The 25,000-nt window shown below is 37.0% G+C and overlaps 1 protein-coding gene across 5 annotated transcripts in view; it reads right to left on the bottom strand.

The window, feature by feature from the left end:
• LOC136831376 (uncharacterized) overlaps positions 1-25,000 on the bottom strand; it is a 1,849,518-nt gene that overhangs the window by 163,181 nt on the left and 1,661,337 nt on the right. The gene's annotated exons all lie outside the window — the stretch shown is intronic.

Consider the following 25,000-nt stretch of genomic DNA (forward strand, 5'->3'; position numbering starts at 1 on the left):
ACCCTATCAATGTGACTTGGTCGTCAGTTTCTGTTTTCCGAAAGATGTCACAAAATATGAATAACATATTGCAATGATATTTCGTGGATGTGCAGACTGTGGAGTATGGAAGAAGTGTTTGGGTCCTGATTAAAAACCCTATCCTTTATCCACTTTTTGTCGTAGGGCGTTGGTCACAAGACACCTCATACCTCATTGATGGACTCCAATGAAACTGTGGATGTGCTGGCTAGGGGCTAAGGGAAAGTTAATTATATTTTGAGATGAACCAATACGTAGATTTTAAAAGTTTTTTTGTCTTGACAGTGGACTGCTCCCTATGAGGGATTTCAAATTCTTTCTATATTTCAATGGATTTTTAAATTTAGCTTTCTAAACCAATCTCAGCCACAAAAATCCGATATTTTCACAGTATTTTTGCAATGATGCAAAAATACTCAAAACATGTTTTTAAATCACAACAAACTAGCCTCTTAAAAAGAAAAAGACTGAATGGTTAAAAGACAGGAGGATAAAACCCACACAAAAATCTCCTATAAATTTTTAATGTTGCTATTATTTTGCAGTGTTAACAAAAGATTTGAGTTTTTCTCTCGATCACCGTGGGACTGCCCCGAAAGTATCTATTCGTAAATGAGAGGTAACAAAAACCAGGTCAAGTGCAAGAAGTTGGACAGCTAGCTGAGAATAGAGCAACTGAACGAATGAAAGTAATGGTCAGAAAAGAAATCTGATTAAAACAGCAAGCATTTACAAACGCTGCCAAGAAATGTATCACCTTGACTTTAGACTTCACGGGAACTTTATCTTGCGTTAAAGTCAGGACATTTTTGTTCTGCCATTCGACAAACTGGTTATTTGTTTAACGAGATTGGCACCACAGCAGCACCTAAAGTCTAGTCTCGAAAAAGTACTGTAATCATCTCCTCTCAAGAGGAAGTTCGGTTATTCTCATGTTTCGAATGTCTTCTACATCATCAAAGTGCTGTTATTCCGTAGAAATGAGTCATCCTCGGACTGCAAGCTTCAGTGACTGTTCTTTTCCTACACTGCCAAGTTTTGGAACTCTTCCTAGCTCTGTTTTCATTTATTTCCATAACCTTCCATCCCTCTAGAGGCGAGTCTACTGTCTTCTTTAGTGTTAATAACAACTTTTTTCTTGCTTTCTTCTAAGGTCTGGGCTAGGTACCGGGGTATGGGCACTGAGTTACCTGTGCCACTTGCCTCTGCACTGAAAATCTGATAATATCAAGAAATAGCATATAGCGCAGCAAATGCTAATGATGTAAACTGAATGAATTCTCATAAGTTTGGTGGATGTATGGGAATAAAGTGAATGGACTTTTGGGGGAGTGGGGAGGGCATTACCAGGATTGTAAACAAATATTATTGTAAACTCAAATACTAACTCTGTTCCCTAAAAAACAATGAGTGCAATGTTGGAAAGTATTCCTGTAGTTAATTCCTTCCATGATCACAAAGCTGTAGGCCGGTAAAGAGCAGACAGGGTGCATCCACAAAGAACCCAACCGAGACAGTCAGTAGCAACGGGAGCGCACCGACGTGCAACGAAGAGCAATAATAATTCGAAGGGCGCCCCACCACTGCAATCTACCGCAAAAATATGACACTGCCGCCGAGTGATAGATTGGCTTCGGAGGCTATATTTGTCTTGGCCATTCAGGATCACAAGTAGAAGCAATTGCCAAGCTGATCGCCTCATACACCACTTACACACACAAGACAGGTAAACTATACAACCTCTTCCGTCCTTCTCAACCGAAGGAGGGGGGGAGGGGAGGGGGACGGAGAGGGAGTGGTCATGGTCGTTCTTTTGTTGTGGTCAAGCGAGCTTGATCGCACTTCCCAAGCAAATGGACCCCATTGATAAAACATGACGTAGAAACCAACGTCCCATACATGCTTCAAAGCATGCCCCAAGGGCTCCCCTGCACAGCAAGCACAAGCAAAGAGGCAGCAGGAGGGGGAGGGGGCATTTGTTTGTGACAAGAACGCGTTTGGCAAGTGTGATCGCACTTGACCACCGACAAAAAGACGATTCTGTTTGTACATACAGCTACACATTCAAACAGAGGGACAACACAGCCGCACCGAGGACCCACTGTTACGAAAGATCGTCGAATAACAAAAGATGAAAAACGAAATGCAGCACAGTACTTACTGACCGAATTCTAAAGATTCTCAAGAAAAAATCAAATCAATCACACAGACGACAAAAAAAGTTGAAGTTGCAATAATCCACGCAAGACCTTCCTCGTGAAACACTTACTTTTGGTACTATACGTAGGTCACAAATGACTTTCTTCACTCGGACGAACATCATCATCTCCGGATGCGTAAATGTAATATTATCACTCTCGCAGATTTTTTTTTTTTATTTTCAGTAGTGATTATGGACGTGTCTCAAGAAGTACGCACGGATGGTTATGTATTCAGCCAAAGAAAACTGATGACCAACGATTCCATTCCTAGAAAAGTCATACCGACCCTGACTGCCACGAGGCAAGTTTGCAATGATTTCCATTTTCTCTTCCTCGGGAAATTATATTCAAATAATAAAAGCAAAGCATAGGTAAACTGACTATTTCAAAATCATGTGCCTACGACTCAAAACCTTTAGTAAGATATGCTCACAAGTGACAAGCAATATGCTACAGTAATTCCAGATACAGATGCAAGAAGAGCAACCCCAAAAAATCCAATTTTACCCCTTCTCAAGACAAAATGTTTTTAGATATTAAAACGATAAACCTTTCTGAAAATAAGTTAATAACTGCGAACAAAGAGAAACCCATAAACAAAAATAAAAATATGCACATGAATGCAATGGGAGGAAAAATGAAAATAGATGTATGAGGAAATAAAAAGATAATAATTAAGATGAAAAATATAAGGAACAAATATGAATGGAAATATATTGGCTAAGTAAAAATAAAAAATGCAATGCAAATCAATAGAAGGAATAACATATTAGATAAAAGAAGGAATATGAGATCGGATAAAAGAGGAAAATATGAGAATTAATAAAGAGTGAAGATTAGTTGGATTACTGCTCGAATACGCAAATGCCCAAATTAAGAAATAATAAGAAATTTTCTGATTTTCCACAAGAGTTCCGTGGCTTTCCGGAAGGTGATTACTGAACGAGAATAGTACACCTAATAAAAAATTAAAACAAAAGTAGGAAAATTGAATTCTACTGGCCTCTCATTTACACTTCATTTGTGTACTCTTCAATAATACACACACACATATACATGCATACATACACACATATATATATACATATATATATGTATATGTGTGTGTATGTATGTATGTGTGTATTTATATATATATATATATATATATATATATATATATATATATATATATATATATATATATATATATATATATATATATATATATATATATATATATATACTGATTGACTGAGGGATTGGCTAACGTTTTAAGCAAAGCGGAAATCTGCGTGGATGTCTGAGAACACATTTGAGAAATTCTTTGCTTGACATTCTTATGAAATCTAAATAATGAGAGTGAAATCAATTATAAAGCTACATTTGGAGCCAACGCGCATTTTGTCATTTAGCTGCGTGATCATAAGAACAGCAAACGCTGGCGCAAAACTCACTTTAACCCGAAGTAGGTGTGAAACAAAAGGCCCTTGTTAAACCATGAACAGTTCATTATTATAAAGTACAGAGCACAAACAATTATTGTTCATATAAAGAAGAACAGAAAGTCGAGGATATAAGAAGCAAATTAAAAGCTCTCAAGGCTTATGAAATACAAAGAAAGAACAATTCTTCGTTGCAAAGTACAGAGCAGAGACAATTCAAAGTAATAAAACACAGAGCAGAAACAATTCAAGGTTATAAAATACAACTCAAGAACAATTCAGGGTTACAAAATAATGAGAAGAAGCAAATCAATAATGCAGACTATCTAAGTGGGCAATATCAATGCAGCCTTTCACGTCTTCCAAAACAAGAGAAGGCCAAGTAAAAATCTCCGTAAAACTGCCCAAGAAAGGAACAAGACGGAATGACTGACTTGAGGTAAGAAACAGTCCCTGAAAACCGATACGAAAACATAATTTTCCACAACGCCGAAGTGAACAATAATTATAATGCAAAGCCTCGAAGTGAGACGTCGAGATGCCTTCATCAAAATGCGTTATGGGCGGTTACACCTTCCTAATTGGTACCGGGTATATAACTATCTAAAATTGGTGAACTCCCTCCCCCCTCTCCAGAGACACCACCCATGAGATCATCCTGGTCCTTTCGTGGGGGGTTGGCCAGGAATGCGGCACTAACACAGTATAGGCGTCCATATTAAGTTCTGGTCGCCAGACGGGGCGTCACCTTGCTGCGCTCGTCTCTGTCTGTCTGTCTGTCTGTCTGTCTGTCTGTCTCCCTGCCTGGAGACTGGTGCTTCTGACAAGACCTGGTCTTGCATGATATATCACAAATATCTGATCTTCGAGATATTTACAGAGTGAACTGAAGTGACTTGACCTGGAGGACGATATTCGAATCATATTTATCTATTTCTTAAACCCTGCACGCGTCTGCTTCGCTTTCTTACTTTCCTTTTTTCCGTGATTTACAAATATTTATTTTTAATTTCGGCTATTTTTTGCATGTCAGTTCTACTTTTCTGATTAGTTGTACGTAGCGTTTTGACAAGATTGTCTTTGACTTTATAAGCTGTTACTTCAGTTCATTCCAATGTTAAGTCTTTGCATACAAAAGAAAAGGAAAGCCGATGCCTTCAGACAGGTAAAATAGTCTCCAAGCTTAAGTGAAGAAGTTTCGATTGAACAACCAAGTGGAAAGCAGGATGCACATAACTCTCCTTACAGAAAGAGCTCGAAAGGTTACAGTTTCCTTTGGGCAATGCGTCACAAAGTCACAAGGTTAAATCGTTGGCTCATTTTTTCCTAGTGCAGTCATTCCAAAGTTAAACAGCTTGCTTTCTTCCTGGAGACAATAAAATTCCTCACTCCTCTTAATATACATCGTAACAGTCCTTCGTTTGATCTTTTGTGCTCACATTTCAATTACAAGATGTGATACGTTTGAAAACTATATAACTATATCTATAAGTGATTTTCGAGTGCAACTAAATCACAACAGATGAAAAGGTCAGTCTAAATGAGATACCAAATTTCGGCAGAATTTGTAGAGGAGAGAAATGTTTAATCCGAAGATAAAATGATGCTGTTATTAGCTCCCAATACTTGTGACAATCAAGTCTAAGCAATTATCAGCTGCACTCGGACCTATACGTTATTTACCCTCATCCGCACCGAAGGCTAAAATCTCAAAATCTTAAGAACCTAATAATCAAATATTGTACGATGAACATTGAAGTATGTAAATAATGCTTTAATGTTCATCTCACATCAACATTACAAATATCTATGTGTGCACGTCGATGTTATGATAATCAGAACTTGAAACATCCAAGTCTGACACAAAAAGTAAACGTTTTAAAAATTCTTCGTATGTACCATTTGTCACTCAGAAAGAATAAAATAACAGTTTAGAATACAGGTTTTCGAACATGCAAGGAAGAACTCTGAGATGCATTTTTGCAAGAAAACAGTTCTCTGCAAAAATATTTCAATTCCTACGGATACGGCAAAATCATTTATATCGGGGAATTTTAAAAACTGTCACATAACTGATGACAAGGCCGTTAGCCAAATATTGATCGAGATTCAGTTCAGGAACTCGAATACCGAAACAAAACAGCAGGAAAAGATGAAATGGTTCAAAGAAATTGATTACATACATACAGAAAAGATAACAGATACAAAAAAGAAACATTGTAAATTCAGACTTAAAAGATCCACGTTGAAATCATTCAAAAGCCAGTTAATCTAGAAAGATACAGCCAGTTCTACTCAAGACATGACAGATATGAATCAAGGCTTCAAAAAAGGAACAGCTAGGATGAAGGTATTTAAACATGATCCTATATTACAAAAGCAAAACTAAATAAAGAGATGATAAATACTGCTTGACTGGACCACTGGACCGTGGAAATCCATATCACAGTCCAGAGTGCTGACTGTCACTGACTACCACGAGTGAAGCCTGCCATTATCCAAGTCAAAATCTAGCACCATCTAAACTAAATCCTTTAGTATGTCACTATCTTGGGCATTTTCTAAGTAACTAACATAAGTAAAATCAGTCCCTATCATGGGTAATGTCTGTCGATGTCTAGGATATCCAAAGTAAATTCTAACTCTCTTGCCATCATAAAGAGAAAAATAGCTTGGTCCTGGAGTGTCGTTAAACTGTCAGATTTGACATTTAGCACTGAGCCTTTAAAGAAATTAAATCATTAATACTTTCAATAACACCAATAGCCGCATCAGTCCATCGACCTTCAGAACACTACAGTGATGAAATTTTAAACGTAACATAGTCTCGAAATCTTTCCATCATTTAAACATAATTGATAAAATTCACGAGATATCGGACGCTGCAATCCTGGGAAAGTTTCCCACAGGATGAACCAAACGGAAGGTTGGCACTCAAACAAATAATTATCTCTATATTCATGAGAAAGTCATGATCTTACACTTTGCATTTAGTAGGATCGAAAATGAAAGAATATATCTTCACATCTTTCAATTTGGCAATTAAAAGATAGTTATACTAAAAAAAAAAGCCCTGATAATTTCATAAGATTCACAAATTTGATAACGACTTGAGTATGAGAAACACTGTATCATTGCCTTTCATCACCTCTTAAAAGATATTTAGAGCATCAAAGTAAGTTACATCGAAGTCAAAACACGACCCCGATACGTAACACAAATGTCAAAATCTACGTATATTTTACATGAATTTTGAAGATTTAATGCATATGGTGTCAGATGGTTAAACTGCAAATGCCAAAGAGGGCATTTTTCTTTCGATTTTTTTTTTTACTTCAACAGGCTTTCATTTGAAATAAAATTTAAACGAAATTACAAACTTTAACATTTCCCACAATAAATGATAACCGAAAGGAAAACAGAAAACAATCACAGTATTGATCTGCTGGAGAGTTTGTCTGAACACAAATTTTTGAACAAAGATTTTACTTTTCCGAAAAAGAACGTCCAAAAAAAGGTCAAACAAGTTATACTGAAGTGTTTTAGTCTCTCAGACCGAGATGAGCACATGAGTTCAACCCTAGCTTGGCGGCGATAGGTGATACAAGGGATTGTTAAGGGGCGACAAACTTTCCAGTTGAAACGATTCCGAAAGCACAGGAAAGGAGTTACGCAGGCTGCAAGAGGAAAACAGCTACAAAACTAAACTTAAAGTTTAAAATCGAAACATGAAAGGGAGTTACCATAAAAATAGCTATGAAAGTGAGAAATTTCTAATAAATTATTGCTATAGTTACCACTAAAAATGTGCACGCATTCTTATGGGGCACCTTGAAAATGATCCTATCACATACTAAGAGTCCCGTATATAAAAAGGGAAAACCCGAGCTAATAGAACCATATATAACGAGCAACTTAGGATGCACCGTTAAATGAAAGACACACTTTATGGAAAAACAATTAGTCAGTAACACTAAGATAACCGCTAATGACCTAGACTACACGGGAAATGTTAAAAGAAATGAAATACCAAGTTAAAAGTGATATTATTCTCGTAAGTTGAGTGGCTGACTATGAATTACATGGAGAGCGGGAGAGAGAGTACGTACTGTACTTTTTTCCCATCCCAAGCACACAACCGTATCACCCAAAACCACTATCGACGCACAGGTAGAAAATATCTATATCTTCCTCGCATTGTTACTTGTAAAAATCCTGGGCGCATTTTTATTTGTCGTTTTTCTTTCCCATGACTTTTCTGGCTTTTTTCGTCCCTGGGCTACATAAACGGACTGGGCTCAGTACTAACAGGCAAGAGTCTGGGTAATGAATGAACTGTCTATATGTATTTGTATTTACACACACACACACACACACACACACACACATATATATATATATATATATATATATATATATATATATATATATATATATATATATATATATGAGAGAGAGAGAGACAGAGAGAGAGAGAGAGAGAGAGAGAGAGAGAGAGAGAGAGAGAGAGAAAGGTTGCATATTTATATAATCAAATATCCTGAATGACAAATGATTTATATGGATGGAGAATACATACCAAACGTTAATAACTGATAAGGTAACTAATCAGATTATAAACCCCTAGAATATGATTTATAATGCGACCATAAATTTTATTTTTAACTCGCTACTTATTCTGAAGTAAAACTGACCACACATTGCCTCATTCATTGGTACAAATGTTTTGCAAAGAATTGTTTCATTTTTCTTCCTGGCTATGGAGAGGCTGCCTGTTTTCTAACGCCAGTGCATATAGGAGGTACTGATCAGCTTTGAATAATAATAATAATAATAATAATAATAATAATAATAATAATAATAATAATAATAATAATAATAATAATAATAATAACAGATATTACTCTGCTTTGGAGAATCTTGCGTTTGTGGGTACAATGCTCTTCTGGAGCTTAGTACTACGTTTTTACAATATTTCTAATCTACTTTGAATTGAAAACTGGAGTTTTCTAAGAATGTTGCATTTTTAATTTGGAGGCTAATATAAATTTTTTTTTGGGGATATTCCTCTCGTTTCAGCGACAAACAGAAGCTCACTGCCCACACTGCTCAAATGAGACAACTGGCAGGAACTGTGTGTGAATAAGGCTTCTGCTATATATTCCTATGTAAAACTGTGGCACCTTAATGCTGCCCAAGGGGCCATGGTTTGAATCAACTCGGATCTTCACTACATAAGGAAATTTTCATGTGAATTTTGACTTTTTGACTCAGAGATTATAGCCAAGAAGACTATTAAATGATCACGCCCTATTTCCACTGTTTTATCGTCTCCCCTTGGGAACGGCGTGCCACTCACCCAAACCCCAATATGCAACAACTTGGATCCCTTTACCCACATATGATTGGCCAGGTTTCATTGGAAATGACCCAGTGGTACTGAAGATGTCGAAACTGACAAGTTTTCGCCAAAAATACATACATGCATACTGAGAGACGTGGGACAAACATTGATCAGAAAAGCTCATTTGGGTTTTCTGCTTACATACGCTAATACTGATGATGATGATTACAGCAACCAATACTAGGAGGAAGCAAAGTTCAATCACCTGCTTTCGTATCTACAATCAGATAAAACATCTATCACTGTCGACTAGTTTAGCATGCTAATTTCCTCGAAAACCTAAGCTAAGTGATGAGAATCTCTGCAATAAAGCCTATCATTAACTTGTCCTATTGTCAAACCCCTCTTTACAGACAGAAAGCAAAATAAGATATAAGTTATTATTCCTATTATTCCAACATGCGCAAATAATCGTGTTAAATTCAGAATATACATTTTTGGGGGAATATAAGACACCTCACCTAATAACACCACAATTATTTTGTATAATCTAAAGCAGCTAATTTCATCGGCAATTGAAAACTGAAAAATTATCTTTCAGCTCCATAGGAGCCTCTATTTCGTAGTAAGTTGATGTTTAGTAAGTATAACAAAAAACCGTCAGCCTTCTGAAAATCTATAAATGTATATATGGTATTAATATCTGACTCCTGAAGAGACAAAGCCAATGGTTATAAAGAAGAAACATGGTTAAACTTGCTGTATGACCATCAGGACTGCAAAAGGCGAGTTTTTAGCTTGAGGCAAGTTTTAGGATTTGGACGAAGGATAGAGAGATTATGAAAGCAGTTTAGGACGATAACACAGAGTAGATTTTAAAGACCTATAATGGAAATACAGTAGGGTTCCCAAAAAAGTAAATTTTCCACGACAAAGAAACTACTGTATCTATTTTGAAAGAGGCAAGTTAAAAAAATGACAGGGCCGTGGATCCTGGAGCTCGTGATTTACACTCACGACATCAGACAGCTTATAATTTTTCAACATCAGTGATTTCCGCCATAGTTCTGTTTTCATCTGTAGACCCCATTCGCGCAAATAGCCCGTATTAATCTGTCCTCCATAGCACACTTTGCTTGATCACTCCATGAGCTGATGATGTTCAACTTCCTTCTTTTCTTTTTTACGTGAATTTTACCACATCACCCCCAGAAATTCTACAGAGAACACCGATTATTTACAGCAGCCTCTTTTGGCACCGAGGTAACTGTATTTAGCTTTCTACCTGTAATTAGGGCATAAAGGCTTTTCTGTTCTGCTTCAAATTCATTGCACTACAAGTATGACAAATGAAGCAATGGGCTTGAAGAAACCTAATGAGAAATTATTGTAATAGTGAATCGACTACGACAAAAATACTTTAACAGTCATGCCATGTCAGATCTCAAGAAGTAAAGGAGAGGCAAAAGTCTTTCCTCGCTCCATTAGGTTACCTTCACCTCAAATCTATTTTGAAGGAAAGGTGATCCAGATGGACAACCTACTGCCCCTCCCTAGCCATGGCTTACAGATAAGAAGAAAATACAATAAAAACGACATATTAAACCAGAAGAAGCAATTACGGGTCCTTAGAGATATCCAAGACTTATGAAATAACCTACATACGATTAACCACTTCACATCCCCCCCAAACAAAAGAAAACCTTAGAAACAGGCCTTAGGAGTCTAGCACGAGTGGCAAAGCGTTACGGGACTGTCTTGAGAAGCCAATATAATGTGAACAGAACATCGCAAAGGCCAAGAGCTGGAAAGCAGATGCTAGCTGTAAATGGTGCTTCTAAAGTTCTGTTCGTTCGTATGTCAATAAAATTCCCTTACCTACCACTGTTTATCTTTTTTTGACATATATGACAATTCGATTTTGTAGAATTCTGTTTTGTAGAAGCCTGATCGGTTGCCTATCCAAACAAATGGTATGTGTAAAAAGTGTCTAATTTACCTTCAATGACTCGACACAGGGAACGTGAACTTACAGCAATCAAAATAACCTCATTGTTCCAATTATAACGAACCCACCCTCGTATTGCCTAACTGCCCTTGTATAAATATATTCCAATAATTTTGTCTAGCCTAACCTAACCAAATCTAAACTAACCTTGCATTACCTGTCCTAGTACTTCCTTAATTAACCTAAATTTTTCTAACCACAAATGACTTATCCTTACATTAATCTTAACTCATCTAAAATTATGTGAATTTAAATTATTTGTCTAACAATATCTAACCTATCCAGACCTAACCTAACATTCCCTAAATTAATCTTAATTTGTATAAGCTCACTTGACCTAACTTTACCTTACTTAGCTTGACCTCATCTAAATTAATCCTCTACCTAACCAAACATTCCCAAGATTTTCATTACAACTATTTAGTCAAAACACTTGACTTCGAATGAAACATTTTTTGGGGGGAGGCATTATTTTCTAGCTTGCTCTGAATAATAATAATAATAACAATAATAATAACGTTCTATTTCTTTATATTGGAGTAACTACTATCTCATATACCAGCCTTTATAAATATTCCATTTAGTAAATTGAAATAACATTTATTCTTTTAAAAGCCTATAAACAAAAATATCCATCACAATAAAAGCTGGCATCGCTGAAAGACTGCATTTCTTCTCTGAAGAGAAAACAAAAAGAGCACACTCGAAGAAACTGTCTTCAAATTTCGTCTCGACACAATGAAAATCACCTTCCCTCACCAGCTGCAAGAGGACACACACTCGGCATCATTTTCTTCAGGCTGTCTTGCACATCAAAAACACATTTTTTCACATCAGTTCAATCAGCCCTCTGCATACTTTCTATAAAAATTGTCTTTAAACGTCCCATTTACCTCGTTATCCGGAAAAGGATACTAGACATAATTTTCTAAAATGGTCTGTCTCCAGATTAACAGCTATTTTCTGCACTGGAAATACAAGCAGTGCTAATTCCTAAAACGTTTACAAGTCCCCACTCACACATATGCAATGCGATAAATCCACAAACCGTAGTAAAGAACATGGACTCTCTTAAGAAAGAATGTGAAAGCACCAACAAGATCAGAATATAAAAAAATATGGTTATCATAATGAAACTGTTTTTATCAAAACATTCTACAAAAAACTATTGCAAGCTGATTCACAGCACTGAGAAGATTACGTCACGTAGTCTCCTCTCCATAGTGCCCCTCCACCCCACGCGAGCGCGCGCGCGCAACCACACGCAAACACACACACACACACTTCTCTATCATAAATATTGTCAGCCGCACTACCTACAATTATGGGAGGCCCATAGCACCAGCTTCTACTCTCCATATATCATCTACTTGAACTAAGATCGGCACGATGGTAAAAGAGAATAATTTGTAAAAGATGAGAGGGGGAAAAAAAGCATACTGACATTGCATACAAGTTTAAACCACTCAGATAGTCCGATGGATCGTTACTGATGATATTAATTCAGCCTTCTTTATATATCACGAACAATAACATAAGGAAAAAATGCAATGATTTTATTGCCCCTATATGACAGCTCTCGAAAGCTCTCCTTATACTTTTCAAGATTGTTTGAATAATAAGACATCGTCAATTTTCTTCAACAACAGCAATAATGACAATTACGGTCTTCTCTTTACCTCTATCGCAAGTATAAGAACCATTACATTTGTTACGTGTATTAAAAAGATACATTTAAAACCTGAATTATGAATATGCAACAAAATCTTGATTAATACAATCAATTGTGAATTGGGAAAGCTATCTAAAACCATCGATCACGAAAAATAAATCAAGAGAAATGATCTAAGACCTGAATCGAGAAAACGAATTAAAAGCCTGATTCAGGAGATAGAGCAGAAAGTTGAAATAAGAAAGCAGAATAAGGTAATGCAATCTGGCACAGTGTCAGTTACTATCAAGGAAAGATGCAATGCATTACTATCCTAATACTATTCTCCTTGCATTTTAACACATTTTTATCTATCTATTAACTAATTTATTTTTTTATTTTTTAATAGGTGGGATCTTCTTCTTTCTGTATTTCCCTTTACTTCCTCTCACTTCTTTCTAATGAACACCATACTCTTTGGAAGCTTGAATTTAAAGTCAATGGCCCCTGTGGGCTTGTTCCATATGAATAGGTTTCATCTACTGAATAATAATAATAATGATAATAATATCACCCTTCATTTACCTGCATAACGCTACTTCATCCTCACGGAATAAAGCAGATCACTCTTGCATAACGACAAAGGTTTCCCACCTTATTAATACTATTTCACTACGTACAAAGAAGAATGATTTTTCAGGAGCAATTGTATATACAAATACGTTTTTCAGATTTCAATGCACTTTCATGTACTTAAGATTGCTGATTTGCCTTTTTCCACGGCTTACATGTTGGACTGTAATTTCATGATCACTCTAGCTCCTAAGAGTACTTAGTATTCTTTAACATTTTATAAAACACAACTCCAAGACATATGCTATGATTAGTCTACTATGATGTACATATATATATATATATATATATATATATATATATATATATATATATATATATATATATATATATATATATATATATAAGCAGGCATATATACGTGATATTCATTTACTGCATAACCAATAAACGAAATCCCTTTTTGAAGAAATGAACACGTTGCACTTTTCCAGGATGCTGCCTCAGGCGAGGTGCATCTTTGATCTTTGAGGAGCAGAAGGAAAGGCATCGAGAGAGACACAAGAACAGTGGAGGATTATCAGGGCCAGCCGCAAGAACACAACCAATTCGGCACGAAGCCATGAAGAGGATTCACCGGCATGGAACATGCCACACATGACTGTTCTTGCCAAAAAAAAAATCACGAGTTGTTTGGATTTTTCATCAGAAGACCGCTGATACCAAATACAAAGTTTGTTAATTGTATAATTTCAACCATTTAAATATTTCCATTTGATATTATCACAATAACGGTTTTGTTTCCTACCGGTAAATATAAATTCACTTTTACGCGTCAATGGAGAGAGAGAGAGAGAGAGAGAGAGAGAGAGAGAGAGAGAGAGAGAGAGGCAGGCGGAGAGTACAAAGAGGGTCCTAATGGAGAGTGCGAGAGAGGTAGCACTGACTCGAGGGAAGAAACAAACACCAGAACCTGCATTACAGGAGTGGAGAAATAAGTATGCACAAAGGACCCACCACCAGCGGAGAGAGAGAGAGAGAGAGAGAGAGAGAGAGAGAGAGAGAGAGAGAGAGAGAGAGAGATGCCAACAAGGTGACTTTTGTTTCCCGCATCACTGGAAATCACACACTACACAAACTGCTCAGGTCTCAATGAAAACGATTCTCCACTGACACCAAATCAGTTATTTAATAGTTTTTCAAGATTTTAAATTTTCCATCTTTTCAATTTTCCCCTCTAGATTATTTCACCTCTTTTCCAGGTTTTTGCCATGATCATATATTATTCACAACGCACAGGCAAACCTGTTTTTCCAAGGGTAAACTGTGTGATGTAACTTTGATGTTAACTAAATGAAAGAGAGGGAAATATAACCCTTTAAATATCTATATGTATTTGTGTATATATGTACACAAACACACACATAACATATATGCGTAAAATTGTGTATGTATGTACGTATGTATGTATGCATTTAAATGCTTCCCCCACAGAACCCAGAAGGGCAATAATATTTGCAGTTATCACTTCCTTCCCAGAAGCAGCTGATTACCTGAACATACTTCAGTCGAAGAAGAGTAAAAGAGAGAGGCGTTAAGAAAAGCGAAACGAGAGAAATTTACTTCCCTGTTCCTGTTCTCTCGTCATCACCGTTTTTTCTGAAGATATGTGCACGAGAAAACACGTACAAACTTGACATAAATATTCCCAGGTAACCAAACTGCCGCCTCTCTCTCTCTCTCTCTCTCTCTCTCTCTGAGGACGAAGCCTTGAAAAGCCACGCCGATTGCTACAGAGGCAGGGCGGCGGGGGGGACCACCACTGGAAATAGCTTGACACTGTCGGGCGGCACCAAAACCACTGCCTTCCTTATACCCTCCTCCTTTCTCTCACAACAACCCCCTCCACCTCCCTTCCTCCTCCTCCTTCCATTCCCATTGCACTTTTCGCCGTTTCTTCCTAATATCTGGCGGTCGAAGACCAAAAGAAAATAAAATGAGCAAAAAAAAAAAGTTCACACAAGCACTAGCAACTTTCATTTCCGGAGCACTTTTCTCCAAGGGTCCCTTTCAGCAGGGCCGCGTGGATGTCAACCAACTAATGCATGTGCAAAGTAGGTGTGTTTCGTTTCATGTTTTCTGGGTTAGTGTCCCGAAAACACCTCACCCAAGACACAGCCGTTGAACCAGACTAGAGGCGTCCACTCACGGTTGAGAAAGGGAGATGGGCGAGGGGAGGGGGGGAGGAGGAGGAGGTGGGGGAGGAGAAGCACTAGGAGAGAGGGGGAAGGGACGGAGGGATAGGCAGTGGAGAGAGAGAGAGAGAGAGAGAGAGAGAGAGAGAGAGAGAGAGAGAATAGGAGGGGGAAATAAGAGGGATGGGGGTATTAGCGTACGCAGCGACAGACGATGTTGTTGTTGTTGAGAAAAAGAAGCAAGGTCAAGACGAGTATGTGATTATTAATAGGAGATGAAGGGAAGAGCGTTTGAGAAGGGAGGGAGGAAGGGAGAGAGATGCAGTGCGGTGTAGGTGTGGGTGGTAGCCAAGGTAGAGAGAGAGAGAGAGAGAGAGAGAGAGAGAGAGAGAGAGAGAGAGAGAGAGAGAGAGAATGGATTGTAATAAGATTTACAAACACAGAGGACATTCACAGATGGAGCTAGTTGTAAGAACACACATACACACACACACACAAACACGCACACAGGAGCTCCGCCAAAAACAACAAGAGTAGCAGCAGCATCGGCAGCAGCAGCAAAAGAAGAAGAAGAAGAAGAAGAAGAAGAAGAAGGAGAGAGAAGAGCAGCAGCACAGCAGCAATAGGTGCAGCAGAACAAATGCTCTTTTTCATCTGCGTTCTCTTTTCTTCATCTTCAATAGCACCGCACCTAACTGCACCCACACCCACGTCAATAATATTATGGAGTGAGCCTCATTCAACATGTATCTTGTGAGAACATAAACACTGATGCCATGAAGTCAAAAACATTTCGCTTTGTTAAAAAGAGTGCCAATCCATCCCCCTCTCCTAGAGCTTTATTAATGTGGAGAGACACATACTAGGCGAAGCTACAGTCAGAGAGAGAGAGAGAGAGAGAGAGAGAGAGAGAGAGAGAGAGAGAGTCACAGTTGCTTAGCTGCACTTAGGGACCCAGTCGTTGGTGATGGTGGATATTATGAATTAAGAAGCACCAGAAGCAAATTTCATGTGACAACCAGCCATCATCATTGAGATAAATCTCTCGTAAAAGCTGGACACATCGACGAAGAGAGAGAGAGAGAGAGAGAGAGAGAGAGAGAGAGAGAGAGAGAGAGAGAGAGAGAGAAGCAAAAATAAACTTGAGGCTTCTATGGAATGCCTCGAAAACATGTTACGAAGTCAAAGATGATGGATCTCAGTGACATTTCTCTTCTTTTACGAAAGGATGATAATGCTGAAGTTGGTGAGGATGAGGATGGTGATGAAGATTCCACTATAACATCCTCCAGCGCCACTTTTTTTTTTTTTTGCGAACCACAGAGGTGCTGAGACATCGCCAGCATAACAAAGGTGAGCATTTGTGAGCAGGTGCGCGAAATAAGCAAACTAAAGCAGGAAAAGCAGGAGAAACCAGCACTATGCAATTCGAAAGTCCGATGAGCATGAAAATGATACGAAAAGGAGCATGACGCTGAGACAGGAAAGATGTGGCACCTTTGCAGTGTCTTCGGTTGCCACCTCTCGCCACCGCCTGCAATTGCACACTCACTTCCACAATCCTTCCTCCCACCCCTCCACCGACATCACTTTCTAAGTGTCGAATAACTTTAAACCTACGCTTGGATGACGTTTCTATGGAAGCCATTCACATCATCAAAAGCAGCAAAAATTGCGGGAGGTGCAACGAGGAAGAGCATAATTCGAAAAGTTCTCGGCAAGCTGGGTATCCATCAATGTTCCCTCAATGGGGCTACAGGTGGGGGCGGGGAGGGGGAAGGGGAAGGGGGGGATGGATCCGTGGGAGGCTGAAAGGAAGAGGAGGAGAGAGAAATGGGAAATGAAAAAGTAAGAAGGCCAATGAGGGAGAGATAGTGAGATTAAATAATAACTACAATTAAGGAGCTTTGCGAGAGAGAGAGAGAGAGAGAGAGAGAGAGAGAGAGAGAGAGAGAGAGAGAGAGAGAGAGAGAGAGAGAGAGAGAGAGTTGGGTCTTGTTTGCGTAAAATCTATTTCCTTTCTGAGCAGCTTCTTCGTCTGCATGAAGTACTTGCCAGCCTTTGATGAAATCGTTTACTCCTTGGAAAATGAAGAGAATACAGAGGTTGTGAGCATCAGAGTTAGTTCCTCTAACTTCTCGTTTTGTTAATGACATATCTTCGTTATCAAGGAACAGTTTTCTGGTGTGGGCAATTTGCACCATCACCGTCAAAATCAGCTGATATCAGATAAGTAATTGCAGGTAGTTGCAGTTATGGTAGATCTTCTCTTGGATGTAATGAGTGAACTGTATTCAGTCAGTATGATCCTAAACAAATGTCATTGTTAGTTTCCTTCATGAAGGATAGTGTAATGGTTATATATATATATATATATATATATATATATATATATATATATATATATATATATATATATATATATATATATATATATATCTACATTGTATATAAATATATATATATATATATATATTGTATATATATATATATATATATATATATATATATAAATTTATATATATATTTATGTACACGAGTTTTTTGTCTGATGCTTTATTCATATGTCTATCTTTCTTTTTTCTTTGTAGTTTTCAGTTTTATTTGAAACAGAGACCAGCTTTCAAGGAAAGTTTTTTGATCGAGATAAAGGTATTTTATGCTTGTTCTATAAAATAAATTTACCTTTTTTTTAATATATGCCATTTACGTAGCTCCAGCCAACACTGGTAACCATATACATTTGGGTCGACTGGTAAGAGGCACGCCTAATAAAATTACGGACATAGCAAACACCTTATGAGTAAACTATATATATATATATATATATATATATATATATATATATATATATATATATATATGTACATATATATATATGTACATATATATATATATATATATATATATATATATATATATATATATATATATATATATATATATATATATATATATATATATATATATAAATGTATTTATATGCACATACACTTCTGTTTTTAATAGCAAGCAAAACAAACACGAAGTTTAGCAGTGTTTCCCTTTTGCAAACTCAAAGGGAAACACTCTAAACTTCGTGTTTGTTTTGCTTGCTATTACAACAGAAAAGTATGTGCATGCATATTCATATATATATATATATATATATATATATATATATATATATATATATATATATATATATATATATATATATATATATATACGGCATATGCTATCCGTATATATATTATATATATATATATATATATATATATATATATATATATATATATATATAGTTTACTCCATAAATGGCATTTGCTATTAAAAAAAGCTAAATTTTATTTTTCCTCTTAAACAGTCGACCTTTTATCTTATATGGTTACCAGTGTTGGCTGGAGCTCTGTGTGAGATAAAACTGAAAACTGTATTAAAAAAAGAAAAATTTATTTTATAGAAAAACATAAACAAATAATCTCGATCAAAAAATTTTATTGAAAGCTGGTCTCTATATATGAGATAAAACTGAAAACTGTACAAAGAAAAAGAAAGATAGATATAAAAATCATCAGACAAATAACACATGCACACAATTATATATATATATATATATATATATATATATATATATATATATATATATATATATATATAAATATATAACCATTACACTATCCTTCGTCAAGGAAACTAACAAAGACATTTCTTTAGGATCATACTGACTGATTACAGCTCGCTCACTACATCCAAGAGAAGAGCTAGCATAACTAAAACTACCTGCAATTGCTTATCTGGTATCAGATGATTTTGACGGTGATGGTACAAATTGCCTCGTGCCTGCTTGCCTTTGGCATCACTCAAAGTCTGTTTTTTCTTACATTCCTGATTTATTGACTTCACATCGCCTTCCTCAGTCTATTCTTTTTTTTCTCTCCTAATCCCCTCTCTCTTCATCGCTATCCTAAGCCGTTTTTTCTCCCTGCTCCCCTTTATCCTCATACTGAATTTACTACCTTATATCCAATGTTTGTTCTCTTTTACCAACATACTAAGTTGACTTTTTTTAGAAACATGCAGTGTCTGCCGTCTTTTATCCCAAAGAATTTTCCTTCCTTTATCCAGAGTCTGTTCTCCTCGACCAGCATGCAGAATCTTGCTTTCCTTCAAGCAGTGTCTGTCCTCTTTTTATCAACAAAACTCCGAGACTGCTTTAATCTGTCAAAAGGTGCAACCCACAGAAGAATGCCGGATACGACAAAGGAGGGAAGATAAATTATGTCATTTGAACGGGGCAGATAAGATTTTTCAGTAATTTATAAGGAAGCAATCAAAATTCCTGTAGAATTGCTCTAAAAAGTGTCAGATTTCAGCACCTGAAGCACTGCGACGAACAATCAAATAAAGATTTTGGAATCGTCTGTTCTCGAGTCTCACAAGTGTTAAAGCCTCAACTTTGCACAACCTTCAAAACTAACAGCAATAATAATTTCACCGTTGTCAACAGCAGTAACAACAATAATCACAACAATAATAGTATTAATAGAATCCCAATATGCAACAACATTTATAACAATAATAATAACATCACAGTCAACAATAATAATAATTTCTCTGAAAGTCTCACTCCGATTAAGCCAACTTTTGATGGAAATATGAATCCAGAAAACAAGCCACAATCGCTGTGAAGCATCCCTTTGTGTTGCCATCATTAGCGAATTTAACCTCAAAGCAATCTCAACTCTGGCGTGAGAACTGATGCGCTCAAGCCAGTCTCAATCCCAGATAAATGAGGAAAGCTGCGCAGGGTTAACGCTCTGCCTTCCTAGAACGGATCACAGAAACTATAGCCAGTTTTTTTGGAACTGACGGTATATATCTGCAGTTGATATCACTGAAGCTAATCGTGACTGGCGAAAGCGGCGTTGACTTCCATCCGCCAGAGGCTATGATTCATATACATCGGCAGGTCACCAGCAACGATGAAGCTTCAGTGATATTGACCGCCGATATTTACCATTCCGCTAAAAAAAAAAAAGGAAGTAATCCTTACCAAACTGGAGCAAGCGAAAACGGGACATGATGCCTGAAAGCCAGAAGAATAAGGGAAAAAAGTATTTTTTTTTTAAAGTTACCGAGACAGCCATGGCTACCAACACCAAGTTAAATCCCTGACAGAAAAGTGAGTGTTATAAAAGATCGAATGAATCTGGAAACAAAGGAAAACACAAAAAAGAATTCCAGAGTCTTGATGTGACTAGTATGAATGACTGATCATAACAGTTGACCCTCGAATTCGTGACTTCCGAATAAAATAAAAAATGAATATATAAACAGAAATACTGTATATTAATAATAAATAGATGAGTCAATAAGCAAATATCATACCGAGTAAAATTAGACGTGCAATTTAGGATGGCGTTTACATTCGGTGAAAGCAACGCGACCTAACTTACTGATGTATTAGGGAAGACACAAATAACAAGGAAGAAAAAAAAGGGAGTCATTTGAGAGAAAACTTTCATTCCTTCACGAGGCAGTAGCAGTACTCTCAGGTATGTGGGAATCACTATTGATGACCCATCGATCTTAAAAGCATCCTCTTTTATGGCACACAAGAGAGAGAGAGAGAGAGAGAGAGAGAGAGAGAGAGAGAGAGAGAGAGAGAGAGAGAGAGAGCTAAACGACATAGCATGTCATATAACTGGCTGTTTTTGCTGGACAGACATTATTTTAGGTGGTCCTTGACCCGGTACCTGTCTAAAGCGTAAGACAGTGAAATTGTATTTGATACAAATATTGTATAAGAGAAAATTACTGTACTGCCTTCAATTGGAAAGACCGATTTGTAGCCTTGTACGAATGAAATATGGAGAATGAGGCGTTTTAAAAGGGTAAAGATTACATACAAAATGTGTAAAAACAGTTACTTGGATAAATTCTCTCTCTCTGTCACTCTCGTGGTGCTCCTTCGAGCAACCGAGAAAGAAGAGCAGTCGTTGTCATATGCTCTGTTCGTCTTTAAAGCAGGCACAGACAGACAGTGTTCTGCTGAACTCGCCTGAGAAATAATTGAGAGACGCACTCTGGCCGACCCAAGGAAACGGATCTATCTGAGGGCAAAACCATGAACGCTGGAAGCTCTGGGAACGACGGAAAAAAGGATGACGATGAGGATTTGGACAAATGCATCCGAGAGTTAAACAAGGTTTGAGCGCTGGGTTAACATCCATTCCTTGTTAGAACAAAGCAAGCGTTGACTGATATTTACAATAAACTTTGCATGCAATCAGTAATGGGGTTATAAGGAGGTCCTCAAGCCAACTGAGTAAGACGTAAAAACAGTTAACGAAGGGGAAAAATGTCCTTTCCAGGAAAATCATGAGAACTATTCTAATATAAATCAAGCTTTACTAATACCATTTGTAGGAAGAGCAAAGACTCACGACTGGTATGACTGTAACCTTGGCTTCCATAGACAATATAAGTCCCTACCCAATATTTTGCATACATCCAGTTACGTTCCCTGCTTCAACTATTTTGTGACTCACTTCTTATCTCATCCTGCCATCATCCATTATATGCGCTCCCAATAAAGTATTTTGCATGTTGACTTTAACTTTTTTGAATTAATAGCTCACATTCTTCCATCAACCATATCATCATTCATTGCTCCATCTTCCTGGTTCTCATTTATTCTCATAACCTTGCACTTGCTCAAACTGAATGTCACCTTTCTCCCCTTGTTAACAATTTCAAGCTCTTTTTATAAGTTTCTGGCGTTTCTATTCTCAAAGAGCATTTAGCACTTCACCATAGCACAAATCAACCATTTGACGCTCAATTCAAAGTCATTTCCTTCTTCCACAACTCTGTACCTACTGTAGATCTCAGACAGTTTTCACTTCAGCACTTTTACAGCTAGTAATACGGGATGTTGTTAGCAAAGGGATTCGAACCGGGATCCTCTGACAAATTAGACGAATGTCATGTATATGAAATATCAATCTACCAAAGAGGAGACGAGAAGCTCAAAAAGTCTAGTGCATGCTAAAACCCATTATAACTATAAAAAAGATCCATAAATTAACGTCATTACAATTCGATAGCCTGTTACTACAAATTTTATTAAAATTATTCTGATTTTAAAATGTGCCATTATTTGTAAGCTTCAGGAACAATTACAAAGGCCATTAACGAGTTAACAAGCTTCTACAGAATTGCAATGCCTCTATGTGGAAAAAACAAGAAAATATTATGGTAAATACCGATGAAAACACCAGTTAAGTATAAACAAAACCAATAATTAAGCAAAAATATACATAAATAGGTTATCTACGTTGAGATGTAAGGCTGAAAAAATGCAGCAAAGGGCCTGCCTCAACTTTCGACATTCAACATTTCAATGACTCATACATGTAATCGAGGCTCCGGACAGTTTTTGGAAGGGGGACCGCAATTGAAGGACACGACAGAAACTTGCGACTGGACTTAGGAGTCTGGTAGGAGCATCAACAGGAGACAAAAGAGGCCGAAAATCCAGCAGTGAGAGCGAGTGTGATCTAAGGTCAAGCAGCCAGTCTTCCCCCGTCTGGTGAAAGGGGTCCATGAACGTCATCTCACACGAGTGTGAACTGACCTGTGTGTGTGTGTGTGTGTGTGTGTGTGTGTGTGTGTGTGTGTGTGTGTGTGTGTAAGTATGTTTGTTGTGGAATGAGATCTAATAGAAGTCTGGAGGTGGCTCAGCTGATAAGTTCGTCCGATAAGAGGGGGCGATAAAGCTCTCGCGCCGAGAGATAAGGAGCCACAATGATATAATATTCGGCTTCAGGAACAAAGTAGCACGGAGCCTATTCCTAACCCCATTTTCCCCGTGAGGAGGGCTAAAGCAGAGCTTCAGTAAGAATGAAGGGTTTTATAAATAAGGAAGTAGCATGAACAACAACGACACTAAAAATAATTTAAAAAATCACAACACCGCAGACAATAAAAAAACTGATGTTACTCCAGCAATATAACAATAATAATAATAAAAATGATCATGCAACTGATGTTACTCCAGCAATATATAACAATAATAATAATAATCAAAATTACTAAGTTAATACACCAGCAGTGACATCAGTAATAAAAATGACAATGTTAATAACGAATAGGATACTTTGGATTAAAGGTCTTTGAGTAAATAAATAAACCCTAGCAGGTAATAAATGCATCGCATCTGACTTGAAGATTGATTAACATGAAGATAAGACACACTATCTTTCAAATGGATGTCGTGACGACGCGTTCTCGGTCCTCTTTGTAACGCGTGAGGACCACATTTGCATATCATAATAGAGAAATACATATTTACTGATAAAAATCATCCTTCTACTATAAAGTTTCTACATCCCACGCATATATGCAAATGATTTTCCACCGCTTATCACAGCCTGTGTTTATGTAAGTGCCCACACAAATTTATACACACATATACATGTGTATATATATATATATATATATATATATATATATATATATATATATATATATATATATATATATAATTACAAAAGAGAAAGAGCCTGTACGCGTGATTAATTACAAACCAATAAGCACTTTGCTGAAAGAGTTGCATGTCGCATTTAACGATCATAACATGAACTTTGGAGGCATTACTTGGATTACGTTAATCATACGATAAAGAGATCGCGTCCATATTTATCACGTCAGTCAATGTCACTCACGAGAGAGAGAGAGAGAGAGAGAGAGAGAGAGAGAGAGAGAGAGAGAGAGAGAGAGAGAGAGAGAGAGAGAGAGAGCAATTAAAACTGTGAGTCGCATACAGCAGAAACAAATACAGTGAAAAAAGCGACTGAGTAAGCACTGAAATACGGTTTTTTTTATCTATTCAAAAGGAATTAGATACCATTATCTAATAAAGTATTATCCAAGATAAGTCAGTTAGATTAGAACATCTGCATTGTCTTAAACTCATGAAAATACATATATTCACGGATATGTACATATTTTCTCCACAAATTTCAATGGCGTTTGAGTTCACATTGAGGAATATGTATATTAAGGCAATGTCTAATCAATACTTTAATCAGATGGCTGGCGTCGTCGGCACAATACCACTGGGAAAGACATGTGGCTCATGAACTTTATACCTCCTACAGGGAAATCCCCTGTAAGTTTTATATATATAAATAAATAATTAAAACTATATATATATACTGTACATATATATGTATATATATACATATATATGTATATATGTATGTATATATATACATATATGTGTATATATATATATGTATATATACATATACATGTATATATATATGTATATATATACATATATACACGATAGTAGCAAGCGGTACTCCTAGACACTGCTACTCTAGGAAGGACCAATAGTTTGCGATTCTAATGCACCGTGTTCCAGGGCAGGGTAGCACATAGGAGTGAGTTGGAAGCGTATTTGGCGAGGAAATGCCCCCTAACTGGCAGATAAGCTTCTGCCTCTTGAGGACAACAGCAACCACATCGTCAAGCCAGTTTATTTACTGAACACCGCTACTGTGGTACAACCCAGGTAGGCTATAGCTTCCCT

The sequence above is a fragment of the Macrobrachium rosenbergii genome, chromosome 48 (genome assembly GCF_040412425.1).
Source record: "Macrobrachium rosenbergii isolate ZJJX-2024 chromosome 48, ASM4041242v1, whole genome shotgun sequence".
NCBI classification, from domain to species: Eukaryota; Metazoa; Arthropoda; class Malacostraca; order Decapoda; family Palaemonidae; genus Macrobrachium; species Macrobrachium rosenbergii.